The sequence below is a fragment of the Cupressus sempervirens genome, chromosome 5 (genome assembly GCF_028749045.1).
Source record: "Cupressus sempervirens isolate cs-2001-9-10 chromosome 5, ASM2874904v1, whole genome shotgun sequence".
Classification (NCBI taxonomy): Eukaryota; Viridiplantae; Streptophyta; class Pinopsida; order Cupressales; family Cupressaceae; genus Cupressus; species Cupressus sempervirens.
The window spans coordinates 843,510,892-843,535,171 of record NC_143122.1 but is presented as its reverse complement, the minus strand read 5'-3'; positions in this window follow the sequence as shown (position 1 = coordinate 843,535,171).

Below are 24,280 nucleotides of genomic sequence, written 5' to 3'. Positions count from 1 at the left end.
TTATGTATGAATAACTTTTACAATTTACAAAGTTTAGAACCTATAGAATACTTCACATGAAAGTTTTAGTTAACCTAGGTCCAAGACTCTAGGTAATAAAAGAAACACATGAACCACAATTTTTGTTATAATGTTGCACATTCAAGAAGTCTTGTTTATGCATATCCTACAATCATTGCATTTCATGAGATAAAATCTCTTCAAGGCATTTCGTCAAACCATTCATGTCCCTTGTATCCCATAAGATACTATATCTTTGAGGAAATTTAAATACTATTATCATGTTAGTAGCTAGCCTTTTAAAACTTTCTCTTACACTCACACTTTAGGTAGGGACTTAAGTTGCACACAACCCTTATTGATTTATAATTTTAGTAAGGGAATTTCATATGAAACACCTTGAACATAAATATGTTTACATGAAAAACTATTTGAGTGATGTAATATCATGAAAGTTAAAAGTTAAAATAAAATACTCTAAGGATTAGGTGATCACATGCCATTTGTATGAGCAAAGAGAAAGTAGATCCTTATCAAGAGGTGGGTCCTATTTGTACAAGAGTGTAGAATCAAGAATAAGTTGAAACCCTAACTCCAAAGGAAACCAAACTCTAGATATAATGTAGAGCTTTCCAAAAAAGTCAAATACAACATGAATGTGGTCTCTCTTATTTTGGGGTTTTCCCCTACATATCTAATAGTTATGGGCATTTTTTCCCTTCGAAATTTTAATATTTTTCAAAATGAATCCTCATGCAAGGTAGTACGTGTAATATGAACATTATTTGCAAATTAATTTATGTTTAGATTATGTTTATTAATTTTTTTCCTTATATTATTATTTAATTGATAAAATTTAAATCATAAATATTTATTATTCTTATTGTTAACTCATTTTATTTCAAGGTTTAATATTTATTAAATAGTGTTTCTCACTATTTACTAAAAACTAAAATATATTAAATGTAATGATAATAAAATAATGTTATATTTTAAGATTGTTATGACATGACATTAATGTGATTAATAGAAATTATATATTTTGATCATAAAATACTTAATTAATAATTAATCTTTTTGATGTGTATAGATAGACTTGGAGTTTTACTTTAAGTGCATAGAGGGTTTTTATTTACTTCAGCACTTGATAGATAGATTTTGAAAAGTTTGAGTGTAGATTGGGGTGTTTTAAGTTCATTTCTAGTTTAATATCAATTGAGATGGCATTCAAGGAACTTAATCAATAATGATGTATTGATAGGAAAAAAATCTCATCGATGAGTAATAAATGTTATTAAAAAAATTAAAGAATGTATTAATATGATAAAAATCCATTGATAATTCACTTAATCATTTATTTTGGCGACTAATTAGTAGTGACCAATTGTTTAGTCATTTATTTGACCAGTTATTAACTCACTTATCTTTTTCTAACCCTATGATTTTAGTCAATGACCAAACTATTCATTTATCTAGTCACTTATAAATTATAAAACATTACTAGAATTTGATCACTTTTAGTAATGTGACTAATTTTTTTAGTCTCATGACTAAAATTTTTAGTTCTATAGTCATTTGTTTACCAAAATTCTACTCATGAAAGTGAGGCCGATTCAAACCTATGCTATGTTTAAGTGAAGGTGAACTTCTCATACTATTATTGTATGTTGATGACTTATTTCTTATAGTTGTAGAGGAGCTCATATCACATTGCATGTGAGATCTTGCAAGAGAGTTTGAGATGAAGGATTTGGGGTTGATGTACTGCTTTCTAGGATTGGATTTGTGGTAGACAGAGGGCAAAATTTTTCTTGGACAAGAGAAATTCTTAATTGATATCTTGAAGCAATTTAGGATGGATAATTTTAATCCCATGTCAACACCACTTGTGAAAAATTGGAGGAATATTGATACTCCTAGATTAGAAGCAATGTACCCTACTTTATAAAGATAGTTGATAGGCTCTCTTATGTATCTAGTCAACACTAGGACAAACATTTGTTTAGCAATGAACTCTCTCAGTTAATTTATGGTGGATCCTAAATGTCTACACTAGATAGCTACAAATCATGTCTTGAGATATCTATGAGGAATCATTGGTTTTGGGCTGAAATATGCTTAGTAGGATTGTCTGAAGCTTGAGGAGTTTACTAATGTAGATTGGGTAAGAAGTAAAATTGATAGGAAGAGAACTTGAGGGTTTAGTTTAACTTTGGGATTAGGAATTTTCACTTGGTATAATAGGAAACAAAATTCAGTTGCACAATGCTTTGCAAGGTTGAGTATATGGTTGCCAGTGTGGCTACATGTGAGACTATTTGGCTTTGTAAGCTTCTACTTGGGCTCTTTGATAAGAAGATAGATCATATTGAGCTATCATTTTGCATGAAACATAATGGTAGGAATCCTCTCAAATTCCTCTCTTCAATAGATAATCTAGGATCAACTCTAAGGTTCTAAATGATCGTGTGATATACTAAAATCTACTCAGTTGAAGATAAATATGTTTTTCATAGGGAGGCCTTTGCTAGTTTTGATGAATTTTGGATAAGATGTTAAATCTTCTTGTTGTTTCAAAAGTAACCAAAATAGAGATATATTTTTGGTATTTTCTATTTTATAATGAATGCAATCTAACAATGCAACTATATGAACTCCTAATTTAACCAAGTGCTAGAGAAGAAAATAAAAAGATAAAGGAAGAAGAGATGAAAGAAAATAGAATGAAAGGGAAATTCCTAACGAACATAAAACATGATAAAAACATGTCTTCAAGTTAAATTTTCAAAAAGATTGGCTAGGAAACCAATAGAAATAGAAGCAGGGCTTCCTCAAATATACTGATGCAATTGCCAATGGAAACTTAGTAAAAACCAAAAGATGTTTCACTTCTCATCCAATTGCAAGGCCACAGAAAGTCTGCTCATGAAAGACAAGAATCTATGTAGGAACAATAGGGTGATCTCTTCTCCAACTTTGTACATCAAAAAAATTCATCAACACACAACAAACACTAGACCTAAAAGATAGCACAATGAAATCAACACAAAGAAAACCATTGGCTCCATTATTATTCATGAACAAGAATCCACAAAAATAACACACTACAACAAGAATAACTAAACTAAGAATGAGAGCACCAATACAATATATTATTGAATCCAAATAATGGCCTAGAATATATGTTACATTCCTAAATTTATAAGAAATCATCTCCTCAATTTGTGTTGAGAGTGAGAGATCTCTTAATGAAAACATATTTTGATAAACTAATAAAACAAAAGCTAATTATATACAAATTGATTCTCTAAATTGTGCTAAGTAGGACTCCACCTATGTTTATATTAATTAATGGGTGCATGAGCATTTACATGACATAAAAATAAATAAAGAAAAAGTACATAAGAAGAAGCAAGCTATAAGAGGATTTGAGAGTCACTGGAAGCTCTAAAAATGGAAGCATGACCTTCTCTAAGCATTTTTAGGAGTTAAACTTTGTTAGAATGCATTTTAGGTGCATGGAAAGCTCTAAGTAAGCAATCAATAGTTAATTGTTCATGCACCTCTAGAATAACACACCTTGTGCACCTTACACACCTTGCACACCTTGTGCATCTTGGTGGTAGGTTCAAAAAATCCAAAATGTTCCTAGTTTTTGAAACTAAAATTCTAGCTTTTGGGTGTTGGCTCCTGATTTAACAGTTTTGAAATTAACTAAGAAACCAAACCAATACATATAAGGCTAGAAAATTCCTATGATATATACATTTGACTGCAATCTTGGGCCAACTATAAAGCATAACCCCTTTTTCACTTTTGGCTCTGCAAGACCTAGGTGGGTTAACCTTGAGGTTCTAATATATGGTACCAGTGAAATTAAACATATAATTTGAACCTTATAAGAGTAGATGAAACCCTTTTGTCTTCTAATACTTATGCAATAACATAGGAACAAAATAGCTACAAATCATAACCTATGAACCCACAAGTTAAGTGAGGGTTAATTCTTTTCAGCCCACTCCAAAATGTTAAAAAATGAATTTATTTGATTAAAAAGATTTGTGAAAATGCCATTCATCTCAGCTTGCATCTGATTTAGTGATCAGTGCCTTATCCACTGCAACATAGGGTCACTACCAGCATGATGACCTAACTTGATTTCTTTAGAATTAAGTTTGTCAACTAAAATCCCCAAACTCCATTCTTATGAAATATCCCCTTCATACACCTAGAAACCCTATCATAACATTCAAGCATTTACTTAACTCCTTAAGTCAAAAGTAACAACAGATCTGACATACAACTCATCCAAGCTACCTTAAATCAAATGAACCTTATTTATTTAATCTCAAAGTCAATAGAATATGAAGAATTAGGAGACATAATAAGAAAACCTAGATAATTTGTGTAAATCTCCTTTAACATTCATCCTTAGAAAAAATTAATACCTAAACCAGTAAAACTAAATGAAACTCAAGATATTTCACATGATCTAGCATTAATTTACATTATCTTAGAGAAAAAATACATGAAATGAAATGAAAGTATGCACAAGAGTGGATGTGTGGCCTTCACTACTAGAGCTTAGCTCAATTAGATAGGAAGCAAAACCAACAACAACCTTGGTTTCATAGTGAAAAATAGAACCCTATTGGAATCATAGAGAAAACTACTAACAACAATAATGAGAAAGAAAGATAATGATATAGAAGAGAATGAATTCCTAAATCTGTTCTGCATGTGGCATGTGTCCACTTGGAAAACCTCCTCATCAAGTTAAAAACATCTCTTGAATCTCTCTCTACAACTACATAAGAAATCCCCATCATTTTTGCCTCCCAAAAGCATAAAGTGATTGAGATATTCAATGGAAATCATAACTCATTATAATGCTTGATTTGAACTCAAGATAACAACAAAAATTACTTAAAAATGAACTTTAGAAGCCAAGAAAACCTTTTATAATCACTTTAGGCTTCAACAAACTTCAATGTTGGCCCCCCAACTAATTTTGATGCCCCATGATGAATTCTGCCTTTTCTTCTTAGAATACCCCAAAAAACACAAATTTGCTTATGGAGTGAACCACTTAATTCCTGCTAAAAAATTGACCCCAAATTTATCTCCTTCTGGTTCTAATGGTATGTTGCACTACATATTTTGGATAAAAATTGCCCACCTAGTGGCCATTTAAAAATCAGGCTCCCAAGCTATGAACAAAGGTTTAAAAAATGGAAAAATGTAAAAGGTCACATTGTTTGAACTATATAAAACATTTTTTTTTTAATCTTTCCATTTTTTGATAATCATGCATTTGAAATCTCTAAATTTTATATTCATTTTCATTCAAATCTCCTTGCCATTTTTCTATTTTCTATTTGCCATCACCATTTGAAATATTATTAATTAATTAAGTAATACATTAATTAGTTCTTTTAATTCCATCATTTTTGGCCTCCCATAGCATCATATCATAATGAATTTCACCTTACGATCTCACAGCACCTAACCTTCTTTGTTTTATCTTTACACTCTTACAAATTTTGTAAGAGTATAAAGCCTCCACACTCTAACTCCTACTCTTAGGGCTTCATCATATCATCAGATCCCTTTGAAAAATTACCTTTTGATCACATAGTGGAAACTCTCCCAGAGCATCATAAAGCCTTTGAAACTTTATTTTTAGTCATATGCTTTCTTGGAACGTAGAAACCTTTCTTCCTATAGGATTTGGTCAAAATTTAGCTAAATTATGTGCTAACCATAGGCCCAGCACACCACTATGAGTCTTGCCTTTGAAAAGGCTTGTCTTATTAGATATTGTGCGTTGTGGGTTGGGGAGTATTTTAAAACATGAGGATGACAACCCACAAAGAATATCGGATTAATGTTTAGACTACCTTCAACTGTGGAAGTCCCATGTTCATGCTTTCTAACTGTGGACACTTTGACAATGAATTCCTTGACATAGCTGCCTCCCTTTTTCAATGTGGGAACTCTCTTTCCAATTGCCAAATTTCTAAAACCTCTCCTATTCATCTCCATTTTTTTTTCTTTATCATAGTTATGGTTTCTAATGATAGGTTGTTTGAGAAGGCATTGTCATCCTATACATGGCTTCCTCCTTGAACACCATAGTCCCCCTTGTTTGCCATGGGTTAGTCTCCTTTATACCCTGCAACCTCCTAAATCTACTCATTTAACTTCTACTTTTCTTAAAGTTTTGGATGCCTCAAGCATTTTCTTTGCCTTTTTTTTTCCTTGGATGCCCCTTCATCTACAATCGTGCTTCAAAGGGCTGACAATGTAGGGGTAGCTACTCTGCTCTTGGCATAAACTTCCCTTTTCTTTTCAAAACTTCTCACATTTCCTTCTTAAATCAACTTTTCTACTTCAAGTAGTAGGCACCCCTTTTTTTGTTCCTTCCTCCAATAGTAGCCAATCATTTTTCAAGCTTCCTCTATTGTGAGTGTATCATAATGAATGGATGATGAGTTTTTCTGTCAATTATGATTTTGTTTAAATACTACTCAAACCTAGCAAGTTGAAATTGGAATGCAATTAAACTACAAGAAATAATGTCTATGGGTTCTTTATAGACTGGTGCACAATTTAAAAACTTCTTTTGATGTTGAAGCATTATAGAATGAGGGTTGACTGAAGGGAATAGAAATGAGCTGCATCTATACTAAATGAATCCTGAATTTTCTTTTCTTTCTCCCTTTCTTTTTCCTCTTGTTTACTCTTATCTGATATGTGGCCATGATATTGATGAGAGGTGAGAGTATAAGCTATTATGCTTGTAATGTCATCATCATAAACAACCATAATTATTTCATCAATGCCAGGAACAAGGGATAACCTTGCTCCTCCTTGATCACCAAATTGACTAACTAATGATACAAATGATGGAATATGATTACCAATGGAATCAAATCGGTGACCTAACCCAGATAGAGAACCCTAAAAATTCTTACTATAGGCCTTGTACAATTCAGAAAAAGAAGCTACAATCCAACTACCAAATTCCTCCAAAATGTAAAATTTCACTAGTGAGGTGGGTGCACTAACCTGTAATCACTCTTGTTCACTTTTATCTTGTACATTTTCAATGTAATCCATACTTTTTGCTTTTATTGTAGTTGGGGATATTTTTATTTTCAACTTGCAAAGGATCATGCTCATTTCTAATAGCATGTTCAATGTTAGCACAAGAATTTCCAAAAGGTATGCTAGTTTTAACCTATTGACCTTGAGATGTTATTTTCACATCTTGAGCTTCAATTGACTAACCCTCACCTTTCTAATTAGTTAGATGCAATTTGTCCGGCCCCCAGAAGTGGATCAATCTATAAAAAAATTGTTTGCAAACAACTTGAATGTCCAAACTAATCCATAGAACATCTAATATCAATTTGATGAAGAATCAATCAATTTGGATCACATTTTAAACTTTTTAAAACTTATTTCACCTCTTTCTACAACTATGATTTTTGCATCAGGAGTTCCTTTGACTAGCCTTAAAAATTGATCCAAATAGATAACTGGGCTCTGAAAACCAGCACACTAATTCTTTGTTTTGCATACTTCTACCATGTCAAATCTCATCTAATGAAAATTTATCAGTCAAAAAATATTGATTGTCAAAGTTGCCCTTTTAGAACTACCTGCAAGAAAACATGTTAGAAAACAATAAATCACGTTTGGTTTTGGCTTTGAAAACTAGGTAAATAGGTACTTGCAGAAACAAAAATTATAGCATTGGTTCACTATCACATGGAGAGTATAAAAATGTGATTTTCACTCATGAAGAATAATATGATGCAAATTCCGAGCAATCAAAGTGGGCTACTCAAAATTTATAGGTTGGAAACATTGACAAAAACATTTTTTGCAAATGGAACCTAGGAAAGTGTATAGATGAATTCATCAAGATTTGAAAATTGGCAAACTTGAAATATTTTTGGCGTAAAAAATAATGGTACAATACATTTGATCTCACTTGTTATAGATCTCATGATATAACATCATGAACAAGGGTTCTAACAAATTTGCACTTCTTGACACCAGTAAAACTTTATAAATTGCATTTGAAAACTAATCAAAGGAACTTTTCATAAGCTCAAAATGGAAACATAGCATGTCTCTGACCTCTAGAATGTAATGCAAAAGGAATTTTAGCATTTGGTTCAATTGGGTCAAAGTTATAATAAGTTAAATAGGGCCTTCCTGAAATCAAAATAATTCACAAATGCATGAAAACAGTAAATGACCAACTTTGAAGGATTCAAAACCTAGTCAAATAGATTTGATATGACTTGAAATATTAAACATAGGTTCTTTTTTATGGACACTAAATGATCCTAGACTATCAAGTCATGCAAAATTTTTGTGTTAAAGATATTCAAAGGCAAACAAGGCTTCCTGTCTCTGTTTGACACTTGGGCAAAAATGCAAAACTTGAAGACAACTCAATATGAAACTTTGTAGAATGGTTTAGAATATTAGTTTATCAATATGAAATATATGCATATGTCAAATGAAGGGTGTTAGAAAACTAAAACACCATCTAGGCCTTGAAATGACAACTAGTTACATATGCACACAAAGCATTCATATGGGGCTCAAAGTGATTCAAAATTTTGAATAGACACTCAAAATGGAAATGTAATTTTGAGTACCATCAATGGCTCTATCTAAGGATGCATGCCCCTTGTGGCTATGGAAAGGATTCAAATCTTTGGATGAAGTAGATAACACACTTGACTTCTCTCGAACAACTTTATTGAAAGCAAGAAATAAATACTCCTACTATGTACATATGATGGCCCTGGGCCACCAAAAAGTTTTCAAAACTCCTTACCTCTATCATACGCCTGATTCTAATTGACATTTTCTTGACATAAACTAAGATTATCTCTCTCATCAATTCCACCAATTAGGTTAGCATCTTGAAACAAAACAATTGACAAAATTGGATTCACACCTCTATTCTCATAGTGCATGTACAAAACAATATTAAATTCTACATCATGCTTACAATGAAAATATGAATCATCTTGATCATAACTACTGATATCAAACTGAGACTAATCATCACTAACTAACTCATTGACACCTTCAACTAGAAACACAAAAGTTTGGTATTCTACTTTATTCAATGAGTTACATGAATGAAATTATAACTCAACTTGTGCATCCAGATATAAAGGGAATATAAAATATGACTTCTACTTATTTGTGACATCAATACTCCATTAATTAGACTAAACATTTTCTGCAACCTCTTGACATTCAAACAACTAATTAGATACCAAATTATAAGAATCATCGTGAAATTGCATGTTCACAATATGTTCATCCATATCAATGTTTTCTTCAAATAACTCATTAGAGTAAATCATTTCATTACTATTACTTTTCTCATCATATGAGAAATCAAAATGTATCTCAGCCTCATGAAAACAAGAAGAAAATGAACCAGCAATGGACCCTATCTTTACATCTTTCTTTTCAACAAAGAAGTTGTCATGTGTATTGATATACAAACTACCATCACATACATCTCCAAAACTTAACAAAGCATATTCTGAACCTATATCTTCTTCAACATCAAATTTAGGGTAAATGACTTCACCATATGGAAATGCAAAATGTGGAAAAGCATGAGAATCCTTGGATAGATTAGCATACCTTTCAAAATTGTGAGCCAACAAATATAAAATCTCATCAACACTTAACAAGACTCCATCCCTAGTTTCTTCTCTTTGGTTGTGATTATTATCTTGATGGCTTGACACATTTACAATAGTAGACTTATTAGTAACATATTCTGAAAAATTAGAACTCTAATCATCTAATACATCTTCTTCTTTAGACAATACCTCAACAACTGGTATCTTAGCACATTTACATTCATCACTAGTATAAAGACTCTTATTGCTGTTACACTTTTCCTCTTCTTTATAACCATTGTCATAACAAGATGAATCCACACTATTCATGTAATCAAATTTCTAATTACTATCCTTTGATTTATAAAACTAATACTCTTCATCTTCAATATCATTTTCAACAGATTCATTGCATTCATTATCACTAGATTCATTAGCTTTCGAAGAACCTTCAATCTTTATGACAAAATCTTGGATTTCAATAACATTTTCTAACCTTGATTTTGTTGACCAATCAATTGAATATGGCATGAAAAAGTCTAAGAGTAACATTGGCCATGAAGACTTCTTAGGTCTAAAGGAATCATTATGATTCATAACTACAAATTCAAAATTCATGTAAATTTAAAAATCACTAAGACCCTTAATATCACTAGTTATATTTCTTATCATTATGATAGTCTTATAGTGAATCTTTCTTTTTAGCTTAAGAATATTTGCACAAACACTTTCAAGAATTGGCACATCATTTTTAGAACTAGATTCTGAACCCATCTTATAAACTATTAAACATCTACCTCTATTTTCATAGTGCTGAAAACACTAGATGGAGGCAACCATTTTGTTCATTCAACTTTCATGAAGGAAAAATACATGAGAATTGAAAATACCTTTATGCATTGCTATTTGAAACCTCTGATCTCCTAATTGGAATAGGTACAAATATAAAATTCTTCACACTTTAGATAGAATCCTTGTAGAGACACTACCTCCTTGGAGAGGAAAATGAAATCACAATAGTGATTCACCCTTTGAAATCAACTAGTTCAGCAGATACAAACAACCAGATAAACTATCAATTAAGAAAATTATACTTACTCTTTCTCAACAAACTAGATATGCCCATAAATATTGAAAGCCTCTATTATTTAAATCAACCATGCACTAGTACATAGATTTAGACTAGAGTCAGCACTCACATTTAGTGAGAAAAGATCTGAAACCATTTACCATTTGTAAATTCTAAACTAGATGTTGAATATGAAAAACATGAAAATCATTTACACCTTGAAAAGAGAATGCACTTCCTAAATAAATTATTCACTCTAAAACACCCTCAGTAGTGGATGCAGAAACTAAACTAATTGAATGTAGACTTATAAAAGTTATATAACATAATTTACATCCAATCTAACAACATACTACTGTTTATGAATACAGCTTAATTGTGGACATAAAAATTCAACAAGGATATGAAAAGAATACCACAATTCCTCACTGTTGCACTACTTGTGTTTCTCCTACTATATTGAATCTCCTCTTTTAAACTCTCAAGGTTTTTCTACGATTTAGATTCAATACAATCCCCAGCAAAGTCACCATTTTGTTGGCTCTTGATTTAACAGTTTTGAAATTAACCACGACACTAGACCAATACATCTAAGGCTAGCAAATTCCTATGACAAATGCATTTGACTACAATATTGGGCCAACTATAAGGCATAACCCCTTCTTCACTTTTGGCCAACTAATGCAATTAAACATATAATCTAAACCTAATAATAGTAGATGAAACCCTTTTGTCTTTTGATACTTCTGTAATAACATAGGAAAAAAATAGCTAGAAATCATAACCTATGAACTCATAAGCTAAGTGAGGGTTAATTCCTTTTAGCCCACTACAAAATGTGAAAAACTAAATTTATTTAATTAAAAAGATTTATGCAAATGCCCATCATCTTAGCTTGCATTTGATTTAGTGATCAGTGCCTTATCCATTACAACATACAACCACTACTAGTAGGATAATCTAACTTGATTACTTTACAATTAAATTTGTCAACTAAAATCTCCAAACTCCATTCTTATGAAATTTCCCCTTCATACACCTAGAAACCCTATCAAAACATTGAAATGTTTACTTAACTCCTTGACAAAAAAGCAACAATACATCTAACATACAACGCATTCAAACTACCTTAAATCAAATGAACCTTATTCATTTAATCTCAAAGTCAATAGCATATCAAGAATTAGGAAACATAATAAGAAAACCTAGATAATTCATGTAGATCCCCTTTTATATTCATCATTGGAAAGATTGAATACTTAAACTAGTAAAACTAAATAAAACTCAAGATACTTCACATTGTTTAGCATTTATTTTCATTATCTCAGAGAAATAATACATGAAATGAAATGAAAATCTACACAAGAGTGGATGTGTGGCCTTTACTACTAGAGCTTAGCTCAATTAGGTAGGAAGAAAAGCCAACAAAAACCTTGGTTTCATAGTGAAAATTGGAACCCTACTAGTATCATAGAGAAAAATACCAACAACAACAATGAGAAAGAAAGAGGCTGATATAGAAGAGAATGAATTCCTAGATCTATTCTGCATCTAACATATGTCCACTTGGAAAACCTCCTCAACAAGTTAAAAAAATCTCTCTAATCTCTCTATACAACTGTATATGAAATCCCCATCATTTTGGCCTCCCAAAAGCATGAAGTGATTCAAATATTTGACAAAAATCATAACTAATTATGATGAATGATTTGAACTTAAGGCAATAGCAGAAATCAATTAAAATTGAAGTCTAGAAGCCAATAAAACTTTTTAGAATCACTTTAGGCTTAAAAAAACTTCAATGTTGGCCCCCCAAATGATTTTTATGCCCCATGATGAATTATGCCTATTCTTCTTATAATGCCTTGGGAAACACAAATCTACTTATGGAGTCAACCAGTTAATACCTACTCAAAAATTGACCCCATATCTAGAAAATTTATCTCTTCCTAGTTCCTATGGTATGTTACATTGCATATTTTGCATAAAAATTGACCTCTTAGTGGCCCTTTGAAAATCAACCTCCCAAGCCATGAAGAGAGCTTAAAAAAGGAAAAAATTTAAAAGTTCACATAGTTTAAACTATATAAAACATTTAATTTAATTTTAATCTTTGCATTTTTTGAAAATCATGCATTTGAAATATCTAAATTTTATATTCATTTTCATTCAAATCTCCTTGCCACTTGTCCATTTTCTATTTTCTATTTCCATTTGAAACATTTTTAATTAATTAATCAATACATTAATTAATTCTTTTAATTCCATAATTTTTGGCTTCCTGTAGCATCGTATCATAATGAGTTTCTCCTTATGATCTTATAGCATCTAACCTTCTTTTTTTAATCTTTACACTCTTATAAATTTCGTAAGAGCATAAAGCATTCACACTCTACCTCCTGCTCCTATGGTTTTAGCATATCATCAAAGCCCTTTGAAAAATTACCTTCTGACCACATGGTGGAAACTCTCCCAGAGCATTGTAGAGCCTTTAAAACTTTATTTTCAGTTGTATGCTTGCTTGCCACGTTAAAACCTTTCCTCCTACGGGGTTTGGTCAAAATTTACTTGACTTATGTGCCAACCACGGGCCCAACACACCACTACGAGTTTTTCCTTTGCAAAGGCTTATCTTATTAGACATTATGCATTGTGGGTTGGGGAGTATTTAAATACATGAGGATGATAGCCCACAAAGAATGTGGGATTATTGTTTAGACTTCCTTCAACCATGGAACTCCCCTATTCATGCTTTCCAATTGTGGGCACTTTGATAGTTGATTCCTTGTCATAGCTGCCCCCTTTTTTCAACATGGGAACTCTCTTTCCAACTGCTTGATTTTTGAAACCTCTCCTATGTAAAAGCACAAATCTATGTCACTGTTTATGATACCAAAACTTGTTTTGGTCAAATCTCATTTCTTTATCAAAACTAAAATTTTCTCAAAAACTTAAAAAAACTCTTTTATAGATCTTAGATTCAATATCATCATTATATAATTTTTTGAGTGTTTTGATTAGGTATAATATGTTATAATCTCAAAATATTATTAGTTGATATTTCAACATTTCAGAAGATGTTCACTCAAAAAAGGAAAAAAAGAGTAAATCATATCAAAATAAAATAAAATTTATATTTATCTCTAGAGGAGAGAATCCTCTTGATGAATATGTAATTCTTTTTTAAGAAGCTATAGATTTGATAGGAAATTTTTGATGGGAGGAAAAAACTGTTGGATTCTAATAAGGTCAAACTTTAGTACTTATAACAAAGAAAATGTACATCAAAAATAAAAATTCATTTTTTTGTTTACTAGCTATACATATCATCTATAAGATATTTTCATATCAAAACAAAAAAAGATGGTTTGCATATACTTGTTTGAAAGGAACTACATCCTATATTTTTTATAGTTAAAAAGGGACTTCAAAATAAAATAAAATGAATAAATTCTTACTCAAAAATATTATAAAAATTATAGGCATAAAATTCATCAAATTCTACACATTTCATTAGTTTACATCATCATCATATTTTAAACACAAATACCATTTTTTTTGTCATTAATATTGAACTATGACATTCTGATATCCGATTTCTTTATAAAAGGTGACATAGATTTTTGCATTTACCCTCCTATTCATCTCTATTTTTTGATCTTTATCACAAAGGTATGGTTTCCTATGATAGGTAATTTGAGAAAGTGTTTTCTTCCTATACATGGCTTCCTCCTTCAATGCCATAGCCCCCCTTGCTTTCCATGGGTTAGTCTCCTTTATACCGTACTGCTTCCTAATCTGCTCATGCAGCTTCTACATTTCTTATAGTTGTGCATGCCTCAGGAATTTTCTCTACCTCTACTACCTTGGATGCCTCTTGATCTATAATTGTGCTTCAAATAGCTTCCTATCTTCTTTTTATGCATGAGATGCTTTGTAATTGATAACAATGTACAAGTAGATGCTCTGCACTCAGCATAAACTCCCCTTTTCTTTTTAAAACTTCTCATGTTTCCTTCTTAAATCAATTTTTCTACTTCAAGAATTAGGCATCCCTTTTTTGTTCCATCCTCCAACTATAGCCAATTAGTTTGGAAGCTTCCTCTATTCTGGGTGTACCATAATGAACTGATGATGAGTTTTTCTATCAATTATGATTTTATTTAAACACTACTCAAACCTAGCAACTAAACACTGGAATGTGGTTTAACTATAATAAAAAATGTCCATGGTTTCTTTAGAGACTGGTGCATAATATAACAACCCCTTTTGATGTTGAAGCATTATGCAATGAAGGTCAACTAAACGGAATAGAACTGAGTTGCATTTATATCAAATGAATCATCAATTTCCTTTTCTTTCTCCCTTTCTTTTTCCTTTTGTTTACTCTTAATAGATGTGTGGGCATGATATTCATGAGAGGTGAGAACATAAGTGATTATTTTTGTAGGCTCATCATCATAAATAACCATAATTATGTCATCAATGCCAGGAACAAGGGATAACATCGCTCCTCTTTGATCACCAAATTGATTGACTAATGATACAAATGAGGGAATATGATTATCAAGGGAATCAAATTAGGGTGCTAACCCAAATAGAGATCCCTAAAAATTATTACTGTAGGCCTTGTACAAATCAGAAAAAGAAGCTCCAATTCAAATGCCAGATTCCTTTGAACTGTCAGACTTGATTGGTGAGGTGGGTGCACTAACTTATAATCACTCTTTTTCACTTTTATCTTGTACATTTGCAATGTAATCCATACTTTTTTCTTTTACTATAGTTCAGGAGAATTTTTTTTTCAACTTGCAAAGGATCATGATAATTTCTAAAAGCATGTTCAATGTTAACATAAGCATTTAAAAAAGCTATGCAAGTACTAACCTCCTAAACCTAAAATGTTATTTTCACATCTTGAGCTTCAATTGACCGACCCTCACCTTTCTAATCATTCAAAAACAATTATTCAGGCCCCCAAAAGTGGGTTTGACTATAAAAAAAAATTATTTTCAAACAAGTGGAATGTCCAACTAATCCATAGAACATTTGATACCAATTTGATGAAGAATCAATCAATTTGCATAATCTTTTTTAACTTTTAAAACTTATTTCACCTCTTTTTACAACTATGATTTCTGCATCAGGAGGTCCTTTGAATAGCCTTAAAAATTGATTAAAATAGATAAGTGGGCTTTGAAAACCAACACATTGATTCTTTTTTTTACATACTCCTACCCTATCAAATCTCGTATCATGGTGAATTATCATTCAAAAAAATATTGACTATCAAATTTTCCCTTTCAAAACTACCTACAAGCAAAAAATTGGGTGATGGTTCACTATCATGAGGAGAGTATAGATATGTGATTTGGCCACATGATGAATAATAGGACACAAATGGTGAGTGGCCAAACTGGGCAAATCAGAATTTGTAGACTGGAAACACTAACAGAAAAACATTTTTTGCAAATGGAATGATCCTGGAAAAGTGAATAGACGAATTCATCATGATTTTAAAATTGGAATACTTGAAGTATTTTTAGAGTACAACACAGTGGGATAATCCATTCAATCTCACTTATGATAGATCTTGAGATAAAAAATCATAGATAGGGGTTCCAACAAATCCACACTTCTTGACACTAGTAAAACTTTATAAATTGCATTTGGAATCACATTTGAAAACTAATCAAACGGATTTGTCATAAGCTCAAAATGGAAACACAGTATGTCTCTAACCTCTAGAATGTAATTGGAAAAGAAATTTTAGCATAGTTATAACAAGTCAAACAAGGCCTTCCCGAAATCAGAACAATTCACAAACGCATGAAAATAGTAAATCACCCACTTTGAGTGATTCAAAACCTAGTCTAATGGATTCAATATGACTCAAAATTTGAAACATAGGTTCTCTATTAGGGACACTAAATACTCCCAAAGTGGTGAGTCATGCAACATTTTTTATTAAAGATATTCAAAGGTAAACTAGACTTCCTATCACTGTATAACACTTGGGTAAAAATATAGAACTTGAAGACAACTCAAAATGAAACTTTGCAAAATGGTTCAAAATGTTAGCTTATCAATACAAAACATATGCATATGTCAGATGAATGGCATTCAAAAATTGAAATAGCACCCCAGCCTTGAAGTGACAACTAATTACATATGAACAAAAAGCATTCATAGGGGGCTCAAAGTGGTTCAAAATTTGGAATAGACAATCAAAATGGGAATGCAATTTTGAGTGCCATGACTGGGTTTTCTTCCCATTTATCCTAGAGGTGTGTTTGGATATTTTCTCTTGAATTTCTTTATAATTTATACTACATTATTAGCATATAGGAAATATAAAGCTTCATATTTATGCCTAACTATTTGATAATAATTACTGACATCCATTTGAGTCTTTGCAAAATTGTCAAGTCTAGTGTCTAGATCTACCAATACCTCTTTAGTCTTAAATGATTGCATAATATCTTCATCAATAAAATCATTCTCAAAATTTCTTTACAATTTTCCAACCACTAATTTCAATTACTTGAGCTTTATTTTTTACTCATCTTCAAAAATCTCAAGGAGAATAACATCATAATACCTCTTTGCTTCCAAAATTTTCTCTAGAGTTTGGTCTTTTAACTTCTAAATGTCTTCATGAAGTCCTTCCATGATATTTTTTCCTGCATCTATCTTCTACATCTAATATTCTAAGTTATCCAACTCTTTTGCAATATATCCACCCATCAAAGTGTGATATCCTTGACCATTTATTGTTCTCAAAACGTTAAGGTCCTTCTCCTATATTTGCACTTAATCTATCAAACAAAAATCCTAGTTCACTATAGATATCAACTTCATTGCACTAGACTAAATGTAATGTAAGAAGTTTAGATTACCCTATATTATCTATACATGTTTCTACTCAAAATTTTCACACCTTTCCTAACATGGTCCCAAAAATAAATTAACTTGAACATTCTCTTCATCTTTCTTCTCCAATGTTGTAGCAAGAGTAAGTTTTAGGTGATGTTGGTCCAAAGGGCCTACAATTTCATGTAGATAGCCTCTTAGAAACTCATTCTCTTTGCATAGAATCACCAATTCAAACTCATTTCCATCTAACTACCTGAACACCTCCTTGACACCTATAGTGATAATTACTTTAACTGTGTCTATTGTGGGCTTTCTTAACTTGACTTCTTTGATCTAATAGTACCTAGGAGTCAAATATTTGGTATCAACATGTGGAGGAGTGATGGATACATGGGCAAGTATGTCTTGGTATTTATTCTTCATTATGAAGGCCAATTATTGTGCATCACTCATAAATGGCTCAGGATTCTTGATTGATTTTACCAGCTCATCTAGATTCTCCTCAATAGTCATGTCAAACTACCTCTTTTGTTGAATCATAACCTCCCTCTTTAGCCATGTTGGTGTGGTGCCCATGGAAGACATGTATTTTTCTATAGAGGAGGTTTCAACTACTAGCCCTTTACCCTTATCACTCCTTTCTAGAGTCTTCTCCTTGCGAGAGAGATCTCCATTGGGAGTCCATTTATCTATTGTAGCCAAAGTCCTTAACACTATATCTTAAGAAGTTTCCTAATGTTCTTCATCTATCTATCCCTCCTCCGATGCTTCATTGGCTAGCATCTACTTAGGCTCTTCTTTAGGTGTTTCTTTTTCTTGTTCTTTAGTGATAGGAGGGAGAGTAGTGGCTGAACCTTTGTTAAAGAGAGACAAGTATTGAAATGGTGGTGGTGATGTACCTAGAGACCCTTGTGGTAGAGGTGGCATTTGGATCCAATACTCTTACTAAGGTTAGGTCATGGGTGTATCTTGTATCTTTTCACCCACCATTTCAGCTTTAATGAGCACAAAATCAAAATAAAAAATGTTAAAAATATTTATTTCTTGACCTTCTTGATCATCAATCCATTGTTACTACACATCTTTAGAAATGGTAACCTAAATAGATTCCTTAGGAGTGGATGGTGGCATCATAGTGGAGCTTCTTCTTATTGTTTCTTTAATAGACCTAGACAAGTGAGTCCTCTGACTCATAGGGAGATTATCTTCTTGATCTTCTTGAAAAGCCACCTTAGGAATGGTTTTAGGCACCTGAGGGATAGAAATAAATTTCTTCTATAACTTTCCCCTTTGTGTCCTTCTCATAGTAGGCTTAACCTCAGCCTTCTTAGTAGCTAAAGGAGTGGCTTTTTCCTCTTGACTAGGTGGTGATGCCTTTAGTGATTCCTTCTTCAGTTCCTATCCTTGTTCCTATGGGGGTACTTATTCAGTCTCTTATCTTGAGGTCCTTGCTCATCTTGAGGCTCTACTTCTACTGGATCTTATTGAGGTTGCTAAGATGGCTGGGTCTAATCAAGTTTCTCTCTACCCTTTTTATCCCTCTTTTTTAAATCCTTTATATTACCCTCCCTAAAGTACTCAGCGTCCCTCTCATGTCGACGCACCATTTCTAGTCTAACTAGGGATTGAGTAGGGAAAGATAGTACTGTAAATTTTGCAACTTTACCTTAAATTGGGTGTGGTGTAGCTTCAAAGATAACTACCTGAGGAACTGGGTCAAGCTTAAAGGGTTTCTTAATCCATTATGTTGTTAACTATATTATGTGCCTTGTCCTATGATTTATATCTGCATTCTCATCTCTATCTATCTTAGCATTCATGATCAGTGTATCATATATCTTGTCTCAATTATAGAAGGGATCCAAGACATCTTGAGTATCTTGTTGAATAGCCTTGAGTGGGACCTTTATTTTTAAGGAACTTCTCCCATATATAGAGTAATCCTACAATAATCCCTTATTAAATATCATAGAAATCTATCATGTTCAAAGAATTGTTTTCTGTTGCATCTTCATGGACAAACTACTTTCCTACCAAATGTTGAACTCTACCAATATTATCAAAATAAGGATGAGGTGAGTTGTAATCCGCTAAGGGATATTGATCCCATTCTTAATCAAAAGTCATGATATCATGTTTTTGTTTAACCTGAACTACACCTATAGTAATAGGCCATACCCATATCTTATTTTACTATTTTCTCACTCTATCATATGCATATATGATTTTTATAGTAATCTACAACATAATAAGTTTTTCTGATAGATACCTTAGGAGTTCCCTTGGATTCACATCCTACCAACTACCCTTAAGTAAGTAAACATTTTAAACTAGATATAATAGGCACCAATCTCTGCAATTCTTGATGTCACCACTACTGACATCCTCTTAGCATAATCACCCTCTATGAATTAGATGATTGAAATATGAAACCATCATTCACTATCTTGTATTCCTTGATTTGATCTAAGATATTTTTCCTTGCCAATTGGTAGTATACCATATAAGGCCATGCATTAGCATCTCACATTTTACCCTTCTTATAAAGACCTAGGTAATCCATGTATGATGTCATATAGAATCTTCAATCATCTTGTACTCTTATGAGTTGTTCATAGAGGTTGTCACAGAGGATAATAGCCCAGTCTATTACCATTTTTGTCATTTTTAGTATATCAATAAAATGGACCATCTAGATATTAAGATGTTTGACTTCTAGTAAGCCCATGACTTGGCTCAAAAGAACAATAATATATCTGATGTTATCCTTCATATGTCCTTGTCTCGTGTTTACCTTTCTAGTTATGTGTCCCATAAGTGTTCTATGAATAAAAAATGAAGATTGTGTCATTTCTAGAGCTATCTTTTTAGTCTCACTATACCTTTTTTCTTCTCAATCATACATTATCTTAACATACTAATCAACTATTGGGAGATGTAAAAAAAATTCCATGTTACTAGGTCTTAGATCCAAGACTATCTCCCTTGTAATGCTGTTCACCACCTTCTTCTCACGTACATAATTCTCTGCTAATTCCATGATAAGTTTAGAGGATTGCATAGATGTGGGATGTGATTCCACATTGACTAATCCTAAGAGGATCATTGTTGACACCAAGATAAACCTCTCTTTAGGTTTGTTTCATATTGTGAGGAAAACATTCCAATCAATGTAGCTAAGCTCAATGCATCTATCCTCCAAATGTCTATCTTGAAAACATCATTTCTTTGGTGCACCTTGAAATTTGAGTACTATGGGCTTTGGAGCCAACTTTTCTACAAGAAAAGATGATGAGGATGCCATTTTATCTACACACAAGAAAAAAACACCATTCAAAATAGAAGAAAACAACATGAAAATTTGAAATTATGCAATTTTTTTACAAGTGCACTGGTGCATCTAGTGCACTTGCACACCTTGAGGAGGTGTGCATGTGTGATAAGTGTAATAGTGTACACCTTCATAAAAACTCCCTCTTCTCACCTTTTTTCCTCATTTTTAGCACTACATTTTCTCAATTAGAGGACCCATGGCTTGACCAAGACTCTAGTTTTAGTTTGGAAAAATGATCTGAGGCCCTAGACTAGGGGTCTAGAATTTTTTTTTTTACTAGGCGGTCCCCATTTCTAGGAGAAATGGGGTGTGCATTGTGAAACCACAAAAAATAGCCCCCCAAAAAAGGAAGAAATAAAAAATTACTTTTCTTCATCAGCAAGAATTTATCTGACATGTGCCAAATACCAACTGAATACAAAACACTTAAAGAATATTTTGAGTTTCTTCATAGTCAAAATTTTAGAATCTTGAATCTTCAAGCCCATTCTGTTCTTAGTTTATTAAATTCTTTTGACATATCAAAATGAAATCTATTGTGAGCTTCTATGAACTTGGACAAAATCTTTCATCCCACTAGTCCATTGATGAAGAATATTTCTCAATCACTTATCTAACTAGACAAGAGAATCCATTCTGAGGGCTCTTTATGGGTTATCACTTTTTACATTTGAGGTCCTAGGAAATCTTCTAAATTTGTGTCCACGGAGCTTGCATGTTTCCATTTGATTCTTCCATCAAGAAATTTGCATAGATATTGGATAGCCATTTTGGAGTGCATATCCCTAATGTTAGATTACCATTGTCAGACCATTTGGAATATTTCATTCTTAATAGCACCTTCTTCTTCTTCATTTCTTTATGTGCCCTAACCATGCTTAAACTATGTGGGCAAGGCATTGGTGTCATTTCTCATATTATTTCTTTAGTTCATAACCTCTACATTCCTCTTTTAAGAACTTTATGTAAACTCTCATGCCAAATAGTGACCTTAGCAATTCCTTGAAAGGATCTTTTATTTGAACCAGTAGAGTTTAGATATTTGTTGTTTTTATCAACCTTGATTTGGAAACACCAAGATAGTCAACCGTTTAAAGTTGTGAAACGTTGAGAACTATTGATCTGCAATTCTAATTTGAAGACTTATAGTACTTTATTACTACAAGTAACATCCATTCTCTAGTTGGTATAGGAAAAAAAATCATCTAAATGCTTTGACAAAGAAATACCTCTTCCCAAAAATCAAAACTAGAAAGATTGGTTTATGAAATGTGCCAAGATAGAATCTTGATTACACCTAATCTCTAAACTGACTCAACATTGGAAGAAAACACACAACTAAAATAAAATACACAACTAAAAGAAAACACTTAACTGAAATTAAAAACTCAACTAAAAGAAAACACTAAACTGAAAACAAACTCAATTGCATAAGCTAAACACGCTTGTAGAATTTTTTTAATTTTTATTTTGAAATGTTTTCCACTTTTAGGCCTCATTTTCAAGGAAGTACCCATTTATTAGAAATGGAACCAATTCCCCTTGTAAATAAATCATCCTAAAATTATTATCTCCCAAAATGTCTTTGATTTGATAAGGGCCAATCTAAAAATCTTGAAACTTAGTGTGGCTGCCCAACTTTTCATTTTCCTTGTCCCCCAGAAGAGAAAGGTTGGATATTCTGAAAGATTTGATTATGGCCCACTTGTTAAATTTCCTTTTGATTATGGCAAGATGTTTTTCCATGTGGTCTAAAGTAGCTATCTATTTCACATTCATTTCCAAGAGAGTCATTAATCTGATCTAAACCTTCTCAATGACTTCAATGTACCCACTAATACATTTCAAAATAAAAATCCTTAGGTTAAGTGGGAAGACTAGCTCCTGTCCTTAGACAAGAAAATATGGGGATGTTCCTAAAGGGTTTTTGACCCAAACTTGGTCTATCCATAATGCACATTTAAGTTGAATGTGACAATTTCTAGGGTTTTCCTTCAACAAACATCTTATTAATATGATCACGTTCTTAATTGTATATTTAGCCACACCATTTCCTTATAGATAGTAATTTAAAGAGAACTTGATTATAACCTAATTGTCCAATGCCCACTAGGTAAGGAATGTTGATGCAAGGGCTCATCCATTATTTTAAACAAGGGAGAATGACATCCCAAATCTGGTAACAATATATTATTTCAATCCAAATGTAATGTAACAAGTTTAAATTAACTTGTATTATCTATACACCTTTTTTCTAAAAATTGTCATAGCATTGTTGACATTGTCCCAAAAGTTAAAACATTCCCTTTATCTTTCTTCTCTAATGCCATAGCAGGAGTAAGTTCTAGGTGATCTTGGTCCAAAATGCCTACAATTTCATGTAGATAGACTCTGAGAAGCTCATTTTGGTACAACATCACCAATTCAGACTCATTTTCATCTAACTACTTGACACCTGTAGTGATAATTACTAAATAGTCATGTCTACCCTAGACTTTCCTAAGAGGAAATCTTTAATTTGAGAGTCCTTACGAGTCAAATCTTTGGTATTATCTTGTTGAGGAGGGATGACTATATGAGAAAGTAAGTCATGGTCTTTATTCTTCATTATGAAGGCCAATTGTTTCACATCACTCATAGGTGGGTTAGGATTCTTTATTTCTTTTACCAGCTCATCCATACTCTTCTCAACGACCATTTCCAACTGTCAATTTTACTAAATTGCAACCTCCCTCTCCAACCATGCTAGTGTAGTGTCCATAGAAGACATGTATTTTATTGAAGAGGAGGTTTTCATTACTGGCCCTTTATCCTTATCTCTCCTTTTGAGAATCTTCTCCTTTTGGGAGACATCTTCATTGGGAGTCCCTATATCTATTGTAGCCAAAGTCCTTGCGTCTATATTTTGATAATTTTGTTGAGGTTCTTTGGGTACTATTTCTCCTCTAATACTTCACTAGTTGGCATCTAATCGGGCTCTTTTTAAGCACTACTTGTTCTTGTTCTTTAGTGATAGGAGGGAGAGGAGTGGCTGAACCTTTGTCCAAGAAAGAAAAGTCCTAAAATGGTGGTTGTGATGTACCTAGAGACCCTTGTTGTAGAGGTGGGATTTGGTTCTAATCCTCATTAAAAGGTTTTTTCATGGATGTATCTCGTATCTTTTCACCTAGCATTTTAGTTCCCATGGGCACAAAATCAAAATTAGAAATTTTGAAAATATCTATTTCTTACCCTTCCTGATCATAAATCCACTACTACTACTCATCTTTAGAAATGCTAACGTGAATAGTTTACTTAGGAATGTGTGGTGGCATTATAGTGGAGCTT